Genomic DNA, 26,119 nt, shown 5'->3' on the forward strand with positions numbered 1-26,119 from the left:
ATAATTTGATCAGTCTGTACTGTGGTGTATGAGTAAAACCAGTCAATATATTATTGTTGCATCACCAGGTTTTTCATTTTTTTATTTTTAAGTGTCATAGCGTATAGGTAGGTAATTTTTAGCTAGCCTGAACATTTTGTAAACAATGGCATAGAACTGAAACCCATCTTTGTGGACAGTATGAGTCTAATGCCCCAACTATGTGTACGGCAATGCACACAACAAAGGCATTTTTAGTATCGCGTCTTTATTAAACTCTCCCAAGAAGGGGTTTCTACACAGTCTCAAGCTTATGCAGAACAAATCATAATTGTAAATATAAACCAAATTTTTACTTTGCCTTGTGGCATACAAGAATATTCTCTATTCTGTACCACTATAGCTGTTTGACCCCGAAGGGATTATGGTGTAATATTCCAGAATCCTACTTCCATGCCTTGGAAAAGATTTACATAATGACAGCGGCAGGGATTAATGTTTGAACCTTGATTACAGGACATCAGAATATATATTACCTACTGGTTGTTTTTCATGTATTCACACCAGGCCTTCTCATACACAAACATCTCTGTATTGAACACATCTACGGCTCGGGGTGGAGTGTAAATACCCAGGTTACTTCTTGCCATGAGTAAACAAGAACAGGAAGTGCCTGTCTGAATTTTGCAACTAATAAGTAACCACTTGTTCTAACTTTAGTTCTATGCATGATGTGCAAATGCACAATTTGCCAGCAGGTTCTTGATGATGGTCTCTGTAGGCCAGTACCATTAAATATGTTCATTTTTAGACAATCATATAAACTAAGGACTGTTAATGATTTTGTATGCATATGGCTCTGATGTGACAGTTTTTCTGTATGTATTTATTTATTTTTGCATAATGTTGCTTTAGTACCGTGTTTTCCTATTTTTCTGCTAGCCAAATATGGCTTAAGGTTTACTTCCATAAATACAAATATCAATAAAGTAATGAAGGCAACAGTCAGCAAAGTGAGCCCTTAAACATATTTAACTAAAAATATACAACATCCTCCATGTCAAGCCTTGTTCCTGATTACACAAGCTTTACAAAGAATTAATGACAGCTTCTCCTTTTAGCCGTATCTCTAAAGGCTTATCTGGCTGGAGATTGTCCACTAAAGATCCCATGATCTCCCCCGACTGGCCCAAGGAGCTATAAAATCCATGGATATCTTTGCTGTTGCCAGCCCACTTCTGGTGCAGACCCCACCCTCTTCTGGCACAGGCCCCACCCTACTCGCATTTGTCACACCCCCCAACACAAGTGTCCCAACCTGGTATGTTGGGGCGGGGTATAATATAAGCTCCACCCACCCCATGCAAACTAATCAGCAGACGCTTTGACTAATTTAGTGTCAAAAAATACATACCTTTATTTCAATTTTTTTATTTCAAAATCATTTAAAAAAATGACATCAAATCATGTAGAAAAGTGGTGTAAATTGATGCTGTAAACAAAAAGAACATTTTATGAATATACATTTTAAATGAACAAATAAAGTGAGCATCTGAAAAACATTTCAAGTGTTTTTATTTTTAAAGATGTATTCTGTAACAGAAATAGAACAGGTGAACATTTGGATAGCAAAATGTTTTTATTATATAGTAACAATGTAAGAAAATGTAGAGTTTTTTGTTTCATTTTGAATCACTTAATGTTCCATTTTTAAATAGGGGAAAAAAGAAATCTGGCTAAATCTAGCAGTTAAAACATAATTACACGTAGATAAAAGTCTCCAATTCTTATTTATGTGGGCAATGACCTACATTCATCTGCTTTGAAACAATATGTCAGTCTAATGCATGTAAGTATGTAAACACTTGAGATACAGATACATGCGCGGGGCATGTTATCTTGACATGTAATATTATATAGTGATATGGAGATCATTGTATGTATGGGCCAGTAATTAGGATCAGGACTCACCTCATACACAGATGCTTTATTTTTTTATGCCTTTTTTTATGAGCAAGAGTTAATTCTGAGTTTCAAATGGTTTTGTCACTAGTGTAGGGCATCGCAAACCTTGTACATTGTGAAGTTCTCTGATCAGTTTAAGGTTTTATACTCTTTGAATACGCTCTGGTCTCCTGTGGATCACATTAAAGTTGCAGGGCCGTTGTACACCGGGAATGAAGGGCTGCTGAACTAGTAGTGCTTCTGGCTCACATGATCACTGTAATAGTGATCACATAACTCTAGAGAAAGAAAATGACATCATCCTATGTGCCACTTAACGCTTCAGGGAAACGGTTACTTAGAGGCATCCAGTAATTGTACAGGGGATATGGATTTAACCCATTTACTTAAAGACAAAGGGATTCTTATGAAACTATTTACTAAGGAAAAATCTACTCTTTCAGTGTGCAAGTTGTTTTTTTGGCTTCAATCCTGAAACAAATAACAGTAAAATGTATCTTCTAGAAAATAATGTTAATTGCAGTCAATAGTGATGGACCTCCAGAGTTTTTCTGTCGCTGGTTGCCTGCCACTATTGAAGTCTATTAAAAGGACACATTCTCAGACATCGTCCAATTGGGTATTGTGCTGTCCATGGAAATATCTTGGTATGCCCAACTAAACCGAGGATTCTTACTTTGTTTTTTTTTTGTGGTCTGAATCTTCTGATATGTAGAAACAGACCTCAGAAATAAAATAATTACTGCAATACGGTAAAATCTTTGTTTATTATCTTCAAGATTCTTTCCATGTTTGTGTTGGTAGACGTGTGCTCACAGTGTATGTAAAGCAAACGTTCGGTGTAAATGTGCAAAGGGTTGAATAGTGGTTATTTTCTGTGGTTTAATTCAATAGTTTTAACATTCCTTCTTTGGGTTTTATTTCCTTTTACACGCATGATCCTTTAAAACAGGCTTTAACATGTGCTGCCCACGTTTTCTGAAGGTACAAATTAGCAAGTGCAGATCTCCTTTAACTAATTGCTTAATTCCAAATCTTTACATGTAATGCTTTGTTTTACAGCTCATTCGGACTTTACTACATACAAGACCACCCAGGCTGTATACCTAACATCTGGATGAAATTGACATGTCAGGGGGAGAACTCTGGAAAGGCTGGATGCAGACAAGCATTGATCAATATCTCAAACCATTCGCAGGACTGCTAAATGGTATGTTTGTGTTCATCCATCCAACGACATGGAGAGAGCGATGAAAGCCCATTAAATCAGTTGGTACCAAAGACATCTTAAATTCCCTTAAATGTATTTCTAGCTGTGAATTATTGTTCAAGAGACAAGAGCAATACCAATAAAATTAAATGGGACATATATGTTTGTTCAATTTTGCATGTCTTCTTTTTCCATATTTTTTGTGATACTTACCCCTCTTGTCAGGTGAAAATAATAATTTCCTGCCTACAAATAATTTTTTCCATTATTGTAAATTATAATCAAGAGATTCAAAACATCTTTTAAAAAAGGATGCTCAGCTGAGTTCTGGAAAGGTTATGTTTGGAGTTTGCATTTCCTGGACAATGAACAATTTTGTAAAGGGTTATTTTTATCAACATTATCTAGACAATTTTCATGCATTTAATACAATTTTTTAATAGGGTGTGCTAATGAATACAGCTGTATTTTTGTAGACAGTCACCCTATTCTGCCCTTAATTATGGTCAGATTTGTTCACATTTCACACTTCTGAGCCAATTTAATGCTGTTGCAGATATTGTGTTATCTTTATTGTAAACATAGTCTTTGATTTTTTTATTACATTACTGATGCCTTTTAAATGGGGTTTTAATTATATAAACTCGCAAAATACAACATTTGATATCAAAAACAATAATTAAATGTGTATAGAGTAAAAAGTGCAATATTCAAGTTCACATAATTTAAATCGTATTATTTATCTTTCATTGGTTAATAGATATCAATCTCCATGTATAATGGAATGTAAATTTGACATTTAGTACGTTTTTATTTGATTTTCAGCTTTTATTGACTCTTGTTATTTGTGAAGCACATCAACTACCAGATGAAAATGTTAAATTTTGCTTCAGATGTTTGTATGCTTTTCTAAATGTTTGCAATGAAAACAAGCTTTAAATATTATTTGCAAAGAGATGCAGCATCAAACGGTTGTGCCAGTCCTGATTATTAGATTTGTTGGATGACCAGGACAGCTGCATAGCCTACATGTTTTGTATTGATGATAATTATTTGGTAATCTGCTTTTCAACCTGACTTAAACATGGGCTAAAATAGAGAAGAGCTAGTACTGTACTGTAGGCTCTGTCTTCAAGATTGCCTTGATCTCAGATGTTAAATACAGTGTGTGTCTTAAACCATGTCAGGGTGGCTTGAAGCTAAAGAACACCATACACTCAAGGAATTCAATAATTAAATTATGACTGGATGTGCATTCTCAAAAGTGGGGAGATGATCACTATGTTATCAGAAAATGGAAGTGTTGGAGGACAACATGGCCTGACTACGATCAGATCTGAGGAGTAGGCAGACTGAGGAGTAGTCTACAGAAGGCCAGCCCTACCGTAATGAGCACTCAACTTCACTAACTGAGCAATACTCCAAGTTACAAGGTTATATAATTGATATAGAAACATAGAATTTGAGGTTAGGAAAGAGCCATTTGGACCATCTAGTTTGTGTTCTTTTTTGTCTGCTGTAGGACATGAACCTTACAAGATCTTTAGTGTTGTGTTATGTTTAGGCCTGAGGCCCATCCTGTTAACACTTAAATTCTTGGAGATAGTGAAACATAATTAACTCTATTTAGAAGAGCTTCTAACGCCTTTCTTATTGATAAAATCTAGTGGTGAAGGAATAGCCAGAATGAATGGGAACCTTTATTCTTATCATTACTATTTTTACCACCATGACCATTGATCAGAACAATGCCGTAAAGGTTCTGTTCATTATATTTGTCTATTAGGGAAACGGAAGGGGCATATTAGTATTGCTGAGGATTAATTTTAGCTAGCCCAAAACTGCTTAAGGGGATACAAGACAGGAAGGTAATACACAGAGTTCATTGTGTGAGAGATGGTTATTAGAGAGGAACAGACATGCAGTTGATTGACAGACTGCTAAAGAGGTTTTAAGATTATCTTTTGCAAGGAATTTTTTATGTCACAAGCTTTCTTTATTTGCCTTTATGTGCATCCCATTGCTTATTAATTTTAAATATTTTCATTAACAAAAAGGCACCATTTCTATCTATCTATCTATCTATCTATCTATCTATCTATCTATCTATCTATCTATCTATCTATCAATCTATCTCTAAAGCTAGTGGGTTATCTCACCATCAAGTGTCCAGTGTCAAGTTACAGTCTTCAGAAACAAGAAAAGTAACATTTTTTTCCCTCTTTATGAACTGTTTCAGTTTATTCTGAGGATTACAACTGCAGTCATTAACAAGGTAAACCAGAAAACAATGCTTAATAAGTACCAAGCATTATTGGGACACAATAATCCCCTTTAAGGCACATCTTTATTTTGATTGCTTTGTCGGACGGCAGTGTTATCCAAAGGGGGCCGTGCATATGTGGGAGTGAGCAGGACTCATGCTTGGCTCTAATTGCATACCTAAGATTTCAGCTCTTTGAAACCTCTTTGTAATCGATGCTGGACTCCATTTTATTAAAAGATATTGGAACTGCAATTTTACATTGATTTACAGGAATTAAATTGTTAATAATTACAATAAAAATATGTTTCCTTTTCCAAGTGTATTAAGAATGACTCATCGTCTAGTCTATGTTTAGTGTTACTTCGTTAATCCCTTCACTTCTTCACTGTTTATTTGCCATTGTAGAATGTATGAGGACAGGGTCGGCCGAAGACTTAACGCCGTCTGGGGCGAAGTTTAAAATGCCGCCCCCCCCCGCCGACGCGGCAAAGTGCCGCCCCTTCTAAAGTGCCGTCTGGGGCAATTGCCCCAGTCGGCTCCATTGTAGGGCCGGCCCTGTATGAGGAGATTAGTATGGTATGGATGTTGTCTGCATAATGCCATGGCATTGTGTTATATACTAATTATGTTAATCCTTTCCTGTTTCCAGTGTTTGTCAGTCTCCCCTCCTCTGGTAAAGTGGCAATATAAACTATGCCCAGCCCCAATAAAGTGTGTTCTCTTGCATCCTAACTGGTATGTCATGTATGGCTAGTGGTACAGTTATTTGAGAAAACCTTTTTTCCCCCAGGGGAGCGCCTTAACTCTGAAAACTGGAGTGGCTACCCATCTTGTAGCCCACTTTCACTACGAGGATGGCGGCAACGGCAGTCAGGGTTGTCCCGCTAGACCCCTCTGGTTCCCATTACATTGGAGGTAGAGGTGGGATATGATACTGGTCCAAACAGTCACTAACAGAGTTCGGATGGATGCCCAGCATCCCATTACTACTACAGAACAGACAAAGGGCTCATCTTTTGCGGAGAGGTCTTGAGAAGAAAGGGAAATGTTTAGAGATGCAGGACAAGAGAAACCCTATAGCTTTTGGAAGAGCCAGGTGTGGTGTTAAACCAAATATAAAAATATATCACAAAGGTTCGTCTACTTTAACAGATATTTAATAAGAGACAAAAACACAGTAACCTACAATAGAGTGGTAGCCCAACATACAATACAACACTTTCCAAGACTAACCTGCAACCAAAAGGCCCAACATAACCCAGCACACCACAGATTGCCCCATACTTGCAGGATGGTGGGCAGAGAGAGACTGAACTAAGATTTTGGATTCATCATGCATATTGAATTGCTTGTGAGATCACTGGAGGTGTGCCCTTGTTAACATATCAAATGACACATGTGATACAGGAAGAGTTCAACTTGCAAAAACATTGACAACAATACTTGTTATGTCACCACACCAGGTTGCTAAGCAGCAGAGATTTATCGACTTTGGCAGATAAAGGTATGGAGGTGCAGGACAGGAGAACCCCCACAAATGTTAGAAGTGCTGCGATTTGAGATGCCAGCACCCCATCCACAGAAGCAGTCTGAGATGCCGAGCACAACAGCCTCATTCCCAGCGTCCTGGGAATTTAAGTGTCGGAATCTAAATGCGGGACCTGGGAATCTATATATGCATGCTTGCTAGTGTGTGCTCCCCCTTTTTGTATATATTTGGGTTGAAAGGCAGTGCAATCCCACTGATTCAGCTCCTTGGTAAGCCCTGTCAAATTAGATAGGCCTCGCCAAAATTGGGATACTTAGTGGCGGGCTAAGCTATATATGGCCAAATAGTCTGACAGAATCCCCAATATTTATGCCTCATATAGGTGAATGGCTGAATGTTTTTTTTGCTGGGTGTGTGCTTATTTCTTGCTCTGTTTTGTGTACATATTATTTTAGAAGCAACCCAGGAATCTGAATGTGTATGCTTGCTAGGATGTGCTTCCCCTTTTTGTATATATTTTTTTTATGTGTTAATTATGTTAATCCTTTCCTGTTTTGTCAATTTCCCCTCTGGTAAAGTGGCTTTATAAACTATGGTCAGTCCAAATAAATTGTGTTCTCTTCCATCCTGACTGATGTGTCATGAAAAGACTGGTGGTATGGTTCTTTAGGAGACCCTTTTTCCTGTGAGGAGAACGTTTACTCTGATAACTGGAGCGGCTACCCATCTTGTAGCTACCTTGGTTCCCGTTGCTCTCTTCATGGGTTTTCCTCACCCTAGTGACTCGGTTTTTCCATTTTTACTATATGATTATTCAGTTACAATTCGCATTTTTTATGTTTAGTGTACCTACAAAATTTTGTTATTTATGTTTTTTAAAAAACAGGCTGGGCTTCCTTTTGATACAATTTTTATATGTATAGTCCATCATTTACTGTGAATAATATATGAAGAAACAACCTAGATGTCACTTATAAAAAAAAAACCTGTGTTTTATGTTCAACAACATCCCCCAAGTAGAATAAAACCATAGAATTCATAGTTTTTTAATTTAATACAGAACATACTACACTATTTGTTTATTATTTTTGAACATTTTAGTTGAAAGCAAACAAAGGCTTTTTATAGCAGGACATTTTCATTATTTATTAATTTTTACTTTTTTTCTTTTTAACTATTTTTAAAAATCTTTTTTTCTTTAAGATGTTGCGCGGTGTGGGGAGTTTTCATCAGAGGTCCCAAGTGGGTCTGGATAGACCCTATGGAACAATTTTGACAATTTAGCCTCGTTTCTGCCGCTGTCGGCACTGACACCACCAGCTAAGTTTGCCTGTTATACTTTGCAGTTCACTAATACAAGTTAAAAAAAAAAAAACCCTTCCTAGGCAATAACAAAAAAGACAAAAACAAACTATGTGTTAGGAACTTTTTAGTAGAGACATTGCATCATTTGTTTTATGTATGTGTTTTAATGTTTTAATTTTGCTGCAAATTGCATCTGGCACATATGTATTTTTATTAAACAAGATAGAACTTTATGAGAATCTTTTCCATGTTTGTATGACCACTATGCAGGGAATTGGAGCAACACGCTTTGCCGAGGTGAGAATTGCACTAAAACAGAACACGTGTCGTAGAGTTATATTGCCAAGAAAAGCACAAGCTCAAGATCAAGCCAAAGTAAAATGATTAAATTACCTTGTCACATAGAGCTATTAATCATCCATGAAACAGTTTTTAAGGCAGTTATACTGGAAATATTGATCTCATCTGATATAAATTATATATATATATATATATATATATATATATATCCATAAAAATGAGTTACTGTTTAGTTCAGTCATTTAAATATTGCCAATCCCTCCGGCTGGTTATTCCTTTTTGTGTAACCATGTTAATAGAATGTTTCATATAGGTTGAAAGGAAAGAATAGATGCTGTATAAGAGCTATATGAAAGATACTAGGAAAAAAGAATGCTAGTACGAACAGAATATAGGCATTGTGTTTAACCCCTTAATGACAAATCCCGTACATGTACGGGCTCAAAATGCATTGTTTTCAATGGGTTTAGGGACCGCCTATTGCCCTTAAGGGGTTAAGCATTTCAAAAAATTGCTTGCATTTGTGTAGGGGTTGTTGGAGGAACCTAAGGTGGAAACTGCTGGATGGAAAGCACATCTGTAACTGCACCTCTTAAGGAAGTCACACTCACTTAATATAGACTCAATACACAAACATATAACTTGATGGCAGATAAGAACCATTTGTCTTGTCTAGTGTACATATTTTTCTTCCTAGTGAAAAAAGCACTCGTCATTACAATTTGTTGTAATACAGTTGGCATGCATTGTTACATTTAGGCTTTTCTTTCTGCACCAAACACATATTTTGCTCTGTAAATAGCTGGATGCGGGGAAAGGGGCAACTACATATTTACAAGGGGGACACCACAAAAATGTAAATGGATCACACACCTGTCATACGCATTAAACTGTACTTTAACTTTAAAGCTGTTACTTAAATAGCTTTTAAACATCACTGGATTATTTAACTTTAAATACCTTGATTAGAGGATATTTGGTTTCATGGTAGGGGACTTTTTAACCAAGCAAAGCTGAATTGAGTAATCCCCATAAGTAAAATCAACATAACTAATTACTTCCCTCTATTACATTCATTCTAATTCTCTTCACGCTACCTTCTAATGATGTCAGAACCAACCAGCTTCCAACAGGAGAGATGAAGAACTTAACGATACGGTTCCTGAAACCTGAACATAAGATTGGTGCTCCTAGTGCTATACACAGAAGATCCATTTCTAATACATTTGTATTGTTTATCTTAATCACTAAACATCATCATATTGGTTTATTGGGCAGCACAGAATGTAGATTGCACAATTTGGGAAAATGACAGATCTTTTGTAAATGGTTGAAGTGGTAACTAAACCTTGACAAGTCATTTGACTGCTTCTTGACAGATATTGCAGCATGTAAATCTTATCCTTTCAGTTATTGTTAAGTGTACCATAAAATCCTATCCTTTGAATTGTTGGTGTCAGTGTACATTGGGAAAAGTGGTGGGTGAAAGTGTTTTAATTGGGGTGAAGAGTCAAATCCAAGCTGTCTTTACCGCCTGGCTATGCAATGTATTTGGCTAGGAGTCAGAGAATAGAATCTGCACAATCACCATGGAATTAATTAATTGACAAGCAATGCCTTTGCAGCTGCGTAAGGATTATATCACCTTTCTACCTTTCTACCTTTCTTTCTAGGATATTTTTGCATCCCAACTGTAGATGCACAAAGATGTAATTTTTAATCACAAAAGACCTACAACAAAGGTTTTGAACTTCAGGTCTTGAGGACCAGATAACGACCAGGATGTTGGTAAATAGATCACAATAGCATCACTCTTACGGACCTTTAAAATTTAAATCCTGGCGCCAAAGCCATTGATCTCCCCAGGCCAAGTTGCTCAGAGGTGTACGATGAAAATAAAAATCTGCCATGTAACTAGGAGGAAAACCTCAAAGCAGATCTGCATATGCCATAAAGTAGCAGAAAACACACAGATATATATACTAGATATGGGTAATAGTGCATAAATATGTTTTCATCTAAACCTTGAGTATTCATTATTTCAGTCCTCAACACATAATGGCAAAACTTACTATATAATTGTCCTGCCACTGTGTAATTGTGACCTGCCAAATTTGAAGAACAACCATATTGACAAATTAGAGGTAAATTTGGGAATTAAGTATGTAAACATGACTTGGCATTTGGGTATTGGTGAATAAATTGTTAATCAATTTACCGATATAAATATGTTGATGTATTCATTTACTTTCTGCTGGAGCACTGATTAGACATTTTTATCCTCCCAACTATGAATCATTTTTGTTTTTTGGGACAAAATTTAGCATTCTCTATTTTCCTCGATCAATTCAAAAGTATTACTTTTAACTTTCTAAAGGTGGGGCCATATGGCACTCCCTTACCATCACGTATTGCACATTTTAGTGAACATTATTTTTAGCAGTTTTGTGTGCTTTTAATGTATTTAAACAAGAAATTGAAGGCTGGAATCAATGTCTCGATCTAAGGGAAATACAAAATGATGTTAGAGCCCGCCTTTGCCACTGCAGATTGCTGCCAATCCTGGAATGAGAAACTTGCAACAGTCTTTCTAAATAACCTATATAAATGCCTGCAAAAACTTTTGGTCTTGCTTGTGTGTGGACTATTATTTAACGACAAGACAGGGTTAATGAGTATATGTTATTTATAGAAAGAGTGAAAGAAAGGGACACAATTGACATTGGAGGTATTAGACAGTTGGTATAGGAGGAGAAAGTTGCCCAGTAAAAGACACATAACACCCATTAGCACATTTGCACGAACCACACTGCATCCAAAAACATTAACAAACACCACATATTTAATTTAATTGATTTCATTGGGACTGAGAGTTTGTGCGAGTCAGTTGGGGACTGAGGGATGTCTGGTCAGAGGAGCAGGGCAGGGGGCAGTAGTGGGGTAGAGTGTACAACATCGAGGCCAATTAAGGTTTAGTCAGGTTATGCAATCAAACCCACAGTAGCTGATACACATTTTTTAACACTAAAAAGGCCACAGTAGATACGTGAAGATTTAACATTTTGGGTGTCTGAGGTGGTTTGTCCTCTTGACTTTTTTCCGCGAGAAATGGAAGCAGTTCCACTTTGGGCTTCAGTAAATGGTATGACAGGGGGTTTATTCTGTTGAAACTATGTGTAATAAATATGAAGAAGAAAAGAAAAATGTACCAGCTAATACACGCTTAGATTCCCCCACTGTATCAACCTCTAGGTGACAACAAAGTCATGTATCTACCCCCTATAAAGTAATTAATCACCCATCCTCACCAAGTAAGAGAGACTTATAGGTCCCTTATCAGATAATAGCATGTATGACAGTAATCATTACTTTAAGATAACTGGCTAAATAATATTAAGGGTTAAAAACACATTTTGTTCCCTACCCACTTTCTCAGACTTGTTATGATTTTACTCACAGCTACTGTTTGTTTATTTGCAAAACGTTCTTAATAAGCAACCTAATTATAAATACTATTGTGGAAGTTATTAAAAGCTAATTGTTGCCTTGCGATGAGGAAGCTCTGATGATGATTGTTTGCTTCATGCGGATTTTATACTGTAATTTTCATTTTTTTGGATTTAATTTGGGTTTGATCTGTTGGTGCCACGGTAACCCCTTCTGCTTGTTCTTGCCAAGTATATTAGCTAATAATAGCAGCAACTTGTCTTTCTTTTGTCAGAGAGCTGGATGATACAATCCCTTCCAACAATTTACTGTTGGATTACTGAAGCTCTTGAGACATTTTTCAATAAATTAATTGGGGAGTAGTGTGAAAACAAAATTCTTATTTTTTATTTTTTGTTCCAAAGGCATATCTCTGCAAGGTCAAGTCAACCTGCAAAAAACAATCCAAAAACAATTCTGCATAGTTACAAAGTGAGGAATAGAGGGAGGGAGAAATGTGTTTTAGGTGAAATTAAAATGAATCTATTTTTAACTGGTTTAATTGATAAATCTAATAAATCTTAAGGTTTAAAGGAGATTTCCAGGAATTAAATGTGGTGATGCATTTTTTTATATAAAAATAATATATATATATATATATATATAAAATTAATTGCGCACACACGAAAGCTCACCAAAAGCTACTCTATAGGCCAAAAGTACAAAGGCAATGTATCCAGTCTTGAACTGGACTGTAACTAGGAAACTCCATAATGCTAAGCATTTAAAGCATCACTCTTCATTCTATCTCCTGGTGGGGATAGCTAATCTATCAAGGAATAAGTCTAGGCCCTCATTTATATCTGAGGTGCTCCATGCCAAACACAGTTGTGGACCTGCATTTAACAGTGACACAAGAGCAAGGTTGGTACCTAGGTCAGAAATACCAGGAACAAGCCAAATCAGAGGACGATAAGTAGCATCAACAAAAACAAGCCATAGGTAAGAAACTGGATCCACACACAGCACTAAATCAACAAATGGCATGGTCCACCTGAAAGTATGCCTCACAGTGAGGTCAAAAGGGTAAACATTTAAAAAAGTGTGACCAGCGATGTCACTTGTGTGCAGTCATGAGGTTACTTACAGCGAGGAAGGTCTAGAAACCGTCCTCCTCGCAATGTAGGGAGATGGCGATGTGGAGAAGCAGTGCGTTGTTGGCGGCTCTCCCATGGCCATAGAGGTGAGGTCTGATAGTTGGCAGGAAATGAGTGTGTCCAAGCACCACTCCCCTCTATGAAACTTAGAGATGTCCCACGTATCACTCTATCATGCGGACATCCTTGACTACAAGTACCATCAGTGGTACCAGGCCCTAACTTGGCATCACAAAAAATCAGTAAAGCAGAACCATGTTTTAGCTGTTAATAACCAATAATTAGTAACAAGTAATTAGTAACTAGTAAAAAGTAAGAGAATAATTATTATTACCCAGGGTAGTATGTTCAGGTAAATCACAAAGTGCTGATGCATGTAGAATGTGAAAGTGAAATGTCCTGAAGGTTGCTTTAGAAGTTCTGTTATGTAGCCTGGTTTGTGGAATGCTGAGATTACAGATATGCAACATGATTTATCAGCTTATCCATTGGAGTCATGTAATGTTTCTCCTCTGGTGCAAATAGGAGTCACTTTTGGCATATGACCTAGTGTGCAATGCATCAACTATAACAAATTGCTTAATGACCTTACATATCATTAATCCAAAAGATAGTTGGGAACTTTACTGACCCTTGCATGGTAAATTAATTGCAACATGAAAAATAGCTCCTAAATATGTAACTTCTGTTATTTTTTTTAATGGGTATTTTTATTTTATGGTTTTATTTTTTTTGAAATCTCTAAATGTAAGATTGATTTGGCTTGGCTAAATGCTTTAAAAAGTAACGCATTCATAGCTGGAGACTTTTTATACTCTAAAACATTAACGTGCTATAATACAATCTACATTGTTTCAATAGCTTCTAAGAATGGTTTTTATACAACAAATAGGAAAGCGTGAAACTTTTGTGCAAGGCGTATAATTCTGGTAGTCCTTATTGTGTCAACACAGCCGTAACTGACTAAACAATTGCTACTTTAATGTCTGCAAGCTGTTCTTTGCTACCAACACACCTAATTATCATCTATTTAGAAAGCACCAACATATTATGCAGTTCTGCGAAACATGGAAACAAAGCATAAAAAAGTTGGTGACAAAACAAATGTAAACATGGAAGTAGAAGAGAAGAACGCCAGAGATATACTTAGGAGAAAAATGGCATGTTGTTTTCCCGGCATGCAAAGCACTGAGATCACATGCCTTAGCGTTCAAATTAAATGTAATAAAAACTAATGCAGTAATATAGGCTGGCTGTAACAAGGGCCCCTTCAATGATGCAGAAAGACCCTAGGCCGTAGGGGACAGTGGTGGTGCACAAGTGAGCCCTTTGTTGGCTACAATGGCATCTGTTGCTAATGACTTCTGTAATTATTGTTTATTACCAGACATATACAAGATGATTGTTCTAATATCACTGGCTTATTTTTGTACCACTGCATATAGCCTTATGTTGAATGATCCACCTGTGCTGGGAGAGCCAATCTGTGGCTCTCTAGTTGACAAATTACTACCAACTCTATTCACTGCCCACTTAGGGCGGATGATGGTCGTGGGAGTTGTAGTGAACGTTCGTTCAGGTAGCCTTAGCCTCCTGTTCCCAATTAAACCAAACACTGTTGTTTATCAGCTTGGGTTGTGGTGTCCTTAACATTCTGACAAGCTGACCACCATAGAAACCATGTTCTACAACATGTCTGATGTCCAAAGGTCAGCCATCCCGTCACTGTCCTATACTGTTTGCAACTTCATACAGATGTTTCCAAAACCTTTCTACTTAAAGAAATAATACATAGTTAATAACAAATAGCCACAAGCTGTTTTATTTAATTTTAATATGCATAGTAGACATAACAGTTTCCTTTAGCAAACTGTGTAGTTTTGCAGCAGATGTTAAATTTACCCTGTGGTATGACAAGAAGATTCAGCTCATCTTCTTTATAATTTACCTATTTACAAATGCACTTCTTTCAATAAAGATTTTTGCTAAAATAAATGGCAGGTACATTTTCATTTTCCAGGGATACATTTTTGGTTATTTCTACATTATTTCATGCGATTACGTCTATGTGGATTGTATTTTTCCCTTTAGGCATTTTCCCAACTATTTCCATTGTTTATCATGTTTGAAAGGATATATATTCCACATTTCAAGAATTTTGCTCAACATGGAATGTTGTAAATTTAAATGTTACAAGTGTATCCTATAGTGTGTCATCAAAGTCACATTTTTTTATCAAAAGCGATTTCTTATGGTGCACACGTGTTGACTATTAATGAAAGATACAAAAATAATGACTTCATTCTAGATAACTAAACATTAATAAAATTCACTGTAACTTTTTTAAATTATAATATACTATTTCTGGAGTATGATTTGAGGCTGTTTATGAGGCTTACCATTATTAGTAAATAACAAAAACAATTTAATAAACTCTGTGTTGTTGCCCCCACATTTTGTGGTGGAAAACTATGTCTCTGGCACCCTAAACTACCATAGCAATGGTTTCTCAACTATAAACTGCAAGTATGGCCATTAAGTCCATCTTCATACCGTGCTCCTTTCAGGGAATACATTGTATCTGGTTTGGGTATTGTGCACCTACAGTTGCCGGTTGCAGTACTTAGGGCACGTAGCTTCGACTAGAATTAGGTTGTTGTGAATGACCTGTCCCTTGAATGTGATCATTCATTGCCATGTGACCCTTTGCCTTTGAACTTCCACAATTTGTGTTGGTTAACCAATTGTTCAAGTTGTAATGTTTTGAATTCTAGGTAGCTGTAGTGGTGGGATAGATACTACAACCTAAAATATTTTAGTGCAGTTGTGCGATTTCACAAGAATACTTTGGCCAATTTTCAGCTAATTTGTGAGCGGCATTTCACAAAGCTCCATAGTTCATATGGTTCCTGTATGGGATTTTTATTGGCACTCTGACCAGTAACTGACTAGTATGTGCTGAACTTTGGAGCAATGTTTTTTGTCTTCGTTAAGCAGGCATTTGGCAGGGTATCACTATTACGTTGTTCAGAATTAGTTAGCATTTGTGTTTTGATTATTAAGCTAATCCATTTAAAGCTCATCATTTTAAAATGTTCTATGGTGAAATCAAAACCTGACCTTTACAAGAAGAATTTTAAGGGACATAGCTGCAAAATCTCATAAGACGGTTAAAATCATCCCTCAGGAAGAGCTGTCCTCCCAGTCTGAGCCCTGCAGTGCTGCTGCTTGCCACCTCTTCGGGCCTGGTTGAAGCTGAGTGCTAGGATATGATGTCATATACCAGTGCTCAGCTTCTGTCAGACCTGCAGAGACCACAACCATAGTGAAGAGTGGGAGCCCATTTGACCTTTCCAAAAGGCATAGGCCACATAAATTCTTCTTATCCTGGACCACACAAATTATAAGGGGAGCCCTACTCTCAGGGGTTAAACGGCCTTGAAATCTATGTGGTAGTATAACAGTAAAATAACATTAAAGTACTTTCAGCCAGAATTCATCTCATTGCTGTAAGTGTAGCTGCAATATTCTACATTGACCAATTAAGTGATGATTCCAAGGCGTTCGAGAGATATATTTCACCTGAGGGTTTCTAGGGCTTGCTAATTGAACATTTTCACACAAAAATCAGAATGTTGTTTAGCTAAATTGAAAAACTGTACTTTTTATTCCCTTGTTTAACAAAACACCTGTTTTGAAGCTGCTGTATCGCATAGATTTCCTCTTATAAAGTGACTTAACCTTTCTTGAGTTTCTGTGTAGGAGAATCGATTTTCTCACTAACTCAGACTACTAATTGAGTTCTCTGTACTCTCTTTCCAAAGAAGAAAAATGTCAGCGTTAATCTGGCTAGAGTTGCAAATTCTGCGAAGGCCGAGTTGGACCTATTATGATTTATTAAACATTTCACATACTGTTACCCTTAACAATTTGTTTAATACACCACTTTATTGTAACAGTGTACATATTTGTTTACACATTGGTATTAACTTACTTATTTTTGGCTCCCTGAATATTTTTTTCTTCATTAATATCAAAGTAATGAGAACATCTTCAGGGTTTTTTCATATCTATAGGGATTAGGATTGGCATATCACTCTTTTTTTCCTGGGCATACATAAAATGCCCCAAATGACAACCTTGATAAGGTTACAGACAGAAGTAAACATTGTACTTGTAAACATTTTATGCCTTTGCTACACGGATGTGGTACGGTAATATTGTTTCTTAAATCCCACTGATAAATTTGTATTTTAAGATCTTGTTGTCCAACTGACGGTCTGTTGAGGGTAGCCATCCCTGGAGGGTTTTTATACCGGCTCCAGTCTGCCTGAAATCCCAAATGTCATTATATGACATCATTGCTGTAATAAGATCCACAACCTAGGTTTTTTTTACAACCCCACCTTGTTGCACAATATTTGTATAGATACAGTGTAATTCAACTGAAAGTAATATTTAGAGTAACATACCATTTTGTAGCAAAACTGTATTAATATCCTTGTTGTTGTTGTTGTAGTTATTCTTATTATTATTATTATCATTATTAGCTTTTATTTATATTGTGCCAATGTTTCTTACAATACCTACAGTCAAAGTGTATGACAAAATTAGAACTGAAGTTCTAAAGTCAAACCACTAAGTGTGAATCTTTTGAGGCGTTTGACTGATATTGCAGATTCTTGCTACTATACAGTGCCCTCCACAAATATTAGCAGCCTTGGTAAATATGAACAAACAAGGCTGTGAATTTCTTGTTATTTAACCGTTTGATCTTTTCTTCAAAGATAATACAAGAAAAACTCTGTTCTCATAGATATCAAACAACTGCAAACTGTTATTACTTTTTAACCCCTTAATGACAAAGCCCGCTACATTGTTTTCAATGGGTTTAGGGACTGCCCATTGTCCTTAAGGGGTTAAATTATTAACATTATTGGCACTCTTTTAGCTCTGAGTCACCTCCTATAATGTTGGTTGAGGTTGGAGAATACATGGCAAGGGATCCATTTCTTCTTACAGATTCACTTCAGATCCTTCAGATTTCGAGGGCGGTGCTGGTAAACTCTCCACAGGTTTTTTATGTGGTTCAAGTGAGGTGACTGGGTTGGTTGTGTAAGGACCTTGATTTTATGGTCAGTAGATCATATTTTTTTTTATTAATTATTTCTTTATTAAAAATTATTAATCATATCAAGTAGATCATTTTTGTGTTGATTTTGATGGATGTTTTGGATCATTGCCCTGGTGGAAGATCCAACCATGGCCCATTCTATGATTTCTGGCAGAGGCAGTCCGGTGTTCATTTAATATCTCTTGATATTTGATAGCATCCATGATACCATGTATCCTAACAAAATGTCCAGGTCCTTTGGTAGAAGAACAGACCCAAAACATTAAAGAGCCATCACCATATTTATCCTTGGCCATGAGGTACTTTTCCATATGGCTACCACTCTGTGTGTGCCAAACCCACTTATTGCCAAAAAAGCTCTATTTTGGTTTCACCTGACCATAGAACCTAATCCTATTTGAAGTTCCAGTAGTGTCTGGAAAACTGAAAATGGTTGAGTTTGTTTTTGGATGAGAGTAGAGGCTTTTGTCTTGAAACTATTAGGATCATTGGGGAGCCTTCCAAAAGCCAACCTCAAATGGTGTTGAAATTTAGCCAGTTAAAGATTCTTTGCTCCATTGGACAGGCCATCTGACAATCTAACTTGCACATGCACCATACTGGTACTTAACAAAGACATAACACATTAAATGATGGGAACTAGAACACACAGTTTCATACAAGGCCGTGTGGAGGTGATATTTTTGAATATTGTTGCTTGATTTGGAGAAGCAGATGGCAACTGTATGTGCTGTGAACTTATAGTAATATTTGGCAATCAGAGGAAACAGCATAGCAAGCCTGTTTGTCAAAATATTATGTATGATTGAAGTATAGTATGATTTATTATCATTCTTTTTTATGTTTATCATTTAATTGCTAAATCTTTCGCATACTATGTTACATTGTCTGCACTATGCGTACATTGTCAGCTTAATTGTATTAAATTGTATTTCACATTGTTTAACAGTAAGTACATTTGCTGTTAACCTTGCTTAACCCTTGTTATTAAGATACTTGTTGGGTCTACTGATCAATTATATAATCAAGGCCAGATCCTCCATAGACTGGGATCTTTTGTGTTCTGTCCCTAAACAGGAGAATAGGGTTTGTATTTGATGAGTGTACCCTTGCTTTCATAATAGGACCCACACCTATAAAATATCTCTCGACTACATATTTGTGGGCCTCTAAAATTATTGTTGGTGGGGTGTCAAGGCATACTGTTTTCCATAAAATAGTTCTGTTAGGCCCCTGTTCTGTCTACCACGGCTTTTAGAGGTACCTAGTCTCCAGGATGAGACATGCAGCTCAGCATCTGGCAAAAGCATTTCCAAGTATAAATGTTCATGTTATATTTCCTTATAGAGCTATTTCTGTTAAATTTACAATACGTTTCCTCATGGTTTAGGAAAATGTCAACAATTGTGTGGGTGAGAAATAAATGTAAAATGCTTGTATATATGTTACATATAAATCTCATTTATGTAAATACTGATTTCACCAGACAGCTCTAGAAATTAGATAATAATATTTTTTTCAGGATAAACACCCTTGGGATAATTGGTTAAATGTTAAGGAAATGAGAAAGTGTGTTTTTTTTAAATTAAAATATCTCAAATCAAATGGTCACTTTTACTTCTGAAAACAATGTAATGGTCCATAGTCAACTGAATTAAATTGTATTATATGTGATATAATCTGCAAAATTATTATGCACGAATTTCTCAGATTCAACATTGCATTTTGCTCTCTGGGAACCACATTTTTAGCCAAAAAGCAGTATCTATTAACCTACATTAATAAATATTCTGATAACCTACGATACCAAGTGGCCATGGGACATGGAAGCTCCAAAGCATTACACAGTATTTTGGCTGCAAGCTGATCTATTTTGCTGAGATGGACGGTTTTTCATCATCAAGACTACATTGTCAGTAAATGAGACATTTTACGTAATTATTATAAGGGCCACATTTGGGCTTATTCACTAAGAAATTACGGTAAGTAGTGAGTTGAGTAAAATAAAATAAAGTCAGTGGAGCCCATTTATGAGGCTTATTGGGCAACTGGGGCATGGTAGGTTAGATACATGCACCAGTGCAACCATAACCCAGCTGGTCGCCTGTTGGTACAGTCATATCATCCGTGTGTGCCACCTGTAAGGACATTCTCTGCAGACAGATCTATAGACGTTTATCATAAATTACAGTATTAACCAAATAATATCTTTGGCGTCTACAAAGCATATCAAAGTTATTTTAATGGTTTACTTGAGTGTAAGAGGACCTGTCATCTCCTCAACATGTATAATCATCTGCAAAGTACCTATAAAAGTCAGTTTATATATTTAATACAAAACAAAACTTGTTGATAGGTAAAAAGCAAAGCTATTTTATGGTGTTGAGTATTTTATTTTCTTATTGGACTAAGCTAACAATAAGTGATAATGGAATACTATCTTTTAGGAATACATATTCTAAAGAATGTAATCAGGACAAAAAGTACTTTCGATTTTTTTTAATATACATTAGAAGAATGTTACTGGTATCCAAAAATGCAACATAGTTTAACACTAACTAGGCCTTTTAGTGCATATCCACATTTCAGCCTGTACTCATCGCTATTGTTGGTGCTCTGATATGTTTATGACATGGCTATTTTAGATGTTTATGGTATAACTGGTTTGTCATATCATGCTAAGGTGGTAAATTGTATTGCATTGTACTACAGGGTAAAAAATACTTAGACAGCTGCCTAACCTGTTAGACCAGTTAAGTGGTGTATAGGAACCTGTTGGATATATAAATGACATTAAACGATGTGAGCAGACATGGGAAAATTGTAAAAATAAACAAGTGGCATGAACCATAAATCTTCTGAACAGCATTGTGAGTAGTTACAATGGAATGGTAACATTATTTAGTACTAATTATTCATTTGTTTTCTCTGCAATTATTTTATAAATGCACAAGAGTGCATGCAAACCAGCTTTGTAATCATGGTTATCTGTAATACATTTTCATTCATTTACTTGAGTAGCTTCATACATATGGCTGCATTAGTTACTATCAGGCACACAAATACATATCGCGTGATGGGAGACTAGTCTTCTGTTTATAGTATGATCTTGTAGAATTGGATAGTTCAGAATTGAGATGATTTTGAGGTTATGGACTAATTCCTGGCATGTCCCATGGAGATGGGTAGTTAGCATTGTTGACGTGTATAGGGAAGCAAATATACTTCTGGCATTTCATGTACACAATACTTATATCAGCTTTTTATTACATCTGAATACGTACACACAATACAATTTGTAGTCATATTACTATCTGCATTTCTTTCACTACCTAGTCCTTAATTTGTTGCCCTATGGTAATTTAGTTCAGCTCATCCCATTAGTACTGGTTTAGACTGCATCTCTGGAAAGTTTATTTTATGCTAAATCTGGTTTTTAGGACTGCTATACCACTGGGCGGGAGGGCTAAAAGTTGTCAGCCGCCCACGTCAGCAGATTATGGAATTATTAGCCAATAACAAATTCTTTTAAAGTTGGCTTGTAGATAAAATTATGCTTCTAATTGGACCTGCACAAAGACAGTGTACAGGATTTTGGGACTCACAGGGACCTTTATCAGGGAAATATCCAAGTAAAGCACTAATTTATTTGTAATGCATGTTCATAAGATTCCCAGCAAGAGTCCTCCCTTTTCAGCTCATCACATTAGCACGTTATGACCAAAAGAGGTGAGAAAATCACTCTTACTGACACCCCGCATTGGAGAGTAAGCTACTTCTCACTGTGTGGGCTAATTAGTGTGCAGACAGCTTTAAAATGTACCAGACGTAGAAAAAATCACTTAGGTGCATTTTATAATACTGTTTTGTTTGATCCTTAGGTTTGCTTAATAAATACTTAGCAAATGCTTAGAGAAAAACACCCTAATCACAAAAGCTCTCATTTCTATAGAATAAACTAGGATTCATCACTCCACAATGCTATATGACATTGAAAATCCGTAACACAGCGTTATTTCATGGCAGCTGGTAATGTCATATATCAATACATGTGCAGGTGTCCAAATTGGATTGATTTGGCACATGTGTTGGATCCAAATTGACTGTGTACTGTCCCATGGATCTTCACCCATCCGGTGTGCCAGCTTGATGTCTGGAATGATGCCCATGTGCATTTAATTATCACAATTCAGCTGTAATTCAGCGTTCTGGATGCTCTTATCTTTCAGATATAGTACTCATGCCGGTGGGCTCCATGAGCGTATTTTTCCGCCTTCACAACCTATGAATCAGAGGTGACACACACAGAGCTTACACAATTCAAACATGTCATTTGATAGAGTACAGGACATGGCTTTGAAGACGGAAAAGCATATAGGGTTACAGAGGGCAGACGAGAATGCAAATTACAATTACACCTATATCTTTCATATGAAATACAGGTTTATTCAATTGGTAGATTGAATAGGTTCTGGTAATGTATATGATGTTCTGCATTGTAATGTGCCATTATGTAATACAGTACATAATGAATGGATACACATTATTATCTCTGGTGCTTTGCATATCAATACGCATCTGATATTAACATACGGTAAATGGCTGTTTAGTTTGTGTCATTTATATATAAATCTGTAGAAATATTGCTGTATAATGCTGTACAGGAGCGCTTGTAATGTGTGTTGTGTTTGAGGACCACGTGTACAAAATTGCATTTGGGTCTTATAATCATCACTGGTCTAATTAATATATCCAGCTCCACCTTCATTCATGCTCATCTATACATAAAGCAAAATGTTTCTTCCATTCAGGTAAACCATACATAAAATAGTTTGAAACAATTAATAATTGTAGGGGTATGCAAAAATCAAATCCAAATTTCATTACCTAGTTTGCCTTCTGTATTTATATAAAAGCCTGCCTTTTCATAAGCTTTGCAACTCGTGAATTATAAAACCAATACCCCAAGAGCTTAATCCTGGATAGACTATTAGCAGTCCTATATATTACCAGTATTATACGTTACATTTTATCATGTGATCTTAATCCTCCCAAAACATTTAATAGGGTATTAAAGGTGTTAACAGATTATTATATTTTTGTAATGACTGGGGCATCCTCAGAATACCTAAAGAAAAATTTTACTTCTGCAGCCGGTTATTTGACTTTTGGAACTGATATTGAACAGTCTTTTTAATGCTTTGCCTGCTGGTATATATAATAAAGGTCTCAATAGTCCGGAAAAGTCAGTTTTTATCAAAAGTTGCCAGGAAAAGGGGTTTCCAAATGTATTGGGGAATTTCAGTGATTATCATTTGTGTAATTACATACCCTACGAGTGGTCCCGTTCCTTAAAGATAAAGTTGACAAAGTAAATCCTAGTAACAGCTTGATACATAACCCTTGTGTTTCTGCTTTAATGCACAGAGATATAGGCGAGGAGAATCAATATATATCTAAATATACACATATGGACCACATCTGTAAAGAAGTGGCACTATCTTCCTGCCCGCAGGCTCTAAGTGTAGTTATCATTTCCGCCACTTAAAGCTATTTCTTTACAACAAGGAACAGACTTTGTGTGTGATTTTCTCCAACCATGAACTCATACTTTAATTCCGATATTTCAAGACCATTTATTTACGGAAGTGGTATGGAAATCACTCTAGGTAATGCATCTTATCATTTCCTTCAGGACTTTGGCTGCGGAGATAAAAGAAAATCAATGGTTGTGTATCTGTTGTAGTCTGTGTTATTCATTTATGTTCTTTAATTGCATTATTTCTTTGCTTTTTTTTGAGAAACACATTTTTTTACCATGCACGTAAGATATATAATGCTTTACAGAGCTCTATTTCGACTAAATCTGCTAAAACAAGTGGAATAATAGACTGGCAACTGCGCTTACTATTTGTAGCTTTCAACTAGGGCATAAAGCAATTAATGTGTATTCAGGGGTGTAAATAAGTAAGCCCCTATTTACCACCTTCTATAAGTTTTAACACCGGGCAGAAATAGTCCTTCACCATTCATTATGGGGACCATGGACATCTTCTCTATTCCCTTATGAATTTGAACAAAGTACATGACATTACATCCGGCACCCTGCTTCATTATTACAGCAGGGCTGACAAGCAATAATCAGGAGAGATGTCCCGCAGACTAGATAATCAGAAACAGTGGTCTCAGGAGGTGATGTGCCACATTAAACCTTGGGACCCGGAGCCTGGCTGCAGCTGTCCATATGTGATTGCTATAGTTAGTTACCTTACTGAATATACATTGCTGAGAATCCATTCTGCCTTTTTTCATGCTGTATTGAAGTATGGAATGTGACAGCAGATAAGAGTATTTTGGCCTATTAAACAAGTCAGTTTTTTCCACCTTCTAGAAGACCTCAAAGGTCACTGACCTTTTCTTATATCCAGGACAGCCTCATCTTTATCCAATGTATATTTATATTCCTTCATCGTATTAACCTCTGCCTCTTTTTCTGGAAGACTATTCCACTTAACCACCCTCTCAGCGAGCAATACATTGTATGAAAGGAGAAGGTCCTTCATCACCTTTACATGTCTAGCTGTACAGCCCTGCAGAACATTCTAATGCTTTATAAATATAGGTTAATTATAACAGTTCACTTAGTAATGTACACAGGATCTGATTTCCCAGTATAAACTTGATGAAGTGACTTGCCCAGGGTGTTAAGCATAGGTTTCCTTGGAATACATTTTTTTGGTTATTCTTGCTGACATTATAATTCTTACCCTATAGAAACAGTAAAACATAATTTATTACAGAATAGACACAAACCTTTCATAATCTTCCAGCAAATGCTAGTAGAGCTGGAGGCTACGTTTGTTGCATTGAACAGAATTTTCCAACATCTCTGCTAAAGTTAACAGATTTTCACATACCTTGTGTCTGATCTGATCATGTGGTCCTAGCTAAGGATGAAACGACATGTATATTTTGTGTTACTTCTTTATTTTATGTCTATAAACGTATTTGTGCTGGCACTGGAAATTGATTGTTAATTAATATGCTGTAGATGCCAATGTATACATGCAAAGGCAAGCATGCACGTTCTTAAATAATACGGTTATGACAAACGTCCTGTGCCATTATTGTGCAGAAGAGTTACTTAGCCAACAACTGTTACACTGGAGTTAACTTTATATCACATTTTTTCTCGTTCATCGTGAAATATTGATAAAATATTAAAGCGAAGTCGGGCTGCACTGGGGAAACCAGCAGCTTGCTCTTGTAAGTATTAAAACCTTAAAATAGATAATTACAAAGTGTTTAATAACAGATGCATTTACAGGCAGAGACATGAAAACCGGAATGTTATCATGCAAAATTACATGGGATGAATGGAATATTTTTTTATGAGAACCATCCAGCGTTTCTGATATCTCTGAGACCTCAGTGGTGGGTCTCTGTGAATGTCTATGCCGTGGCATGGGTTCACACTCTTCTATAGCATGTTCAAAATCATCGCAATGAAAAAACAATAATGTCATCCAATTAATGTCAAGATGTACATGGAATATAACTGGCAATGTGTGCTCTGCTGTTTAATAACATGAGTAACCAACATTTCCGAAAAATTCCTTATTCTAAATTCCAAGTAATAATAGTTTCACAAGCTCTCACAGAAAAAGTTACAAAATTCTCATAGGTGAAAATATCACACTTATGTTAATCCAAGTCTATGTCTTTTTTTTGCTCTTGCCTAATTTTCCTGTTGGGTTTTGGCGAGTCAGTTAGCTAAAAAAAATATACATATATATATATACAATTTGCTGTATTTTATAAGCTTACCAGCTGTGTTCCAAAACTGCCCTTGCATAATTTTTGTGGTTAGGTGTTGATTGGTCGAGTG

The sequence above is a fragment of the Spea bombifrons genome, chromosome 5 (assembly GCF_027358695.1).
Source record: "Spea bombifrons isolate aSpeBom1 chromosome 5, aSpeBom1.2.pri, whole genome shotgun sequence".
Lineage (NCBI taxonomy): Eukaryota > Metazoa > Chordata > Amphibia > Anura > Pelobatidae > Spea > Spea bombifrons.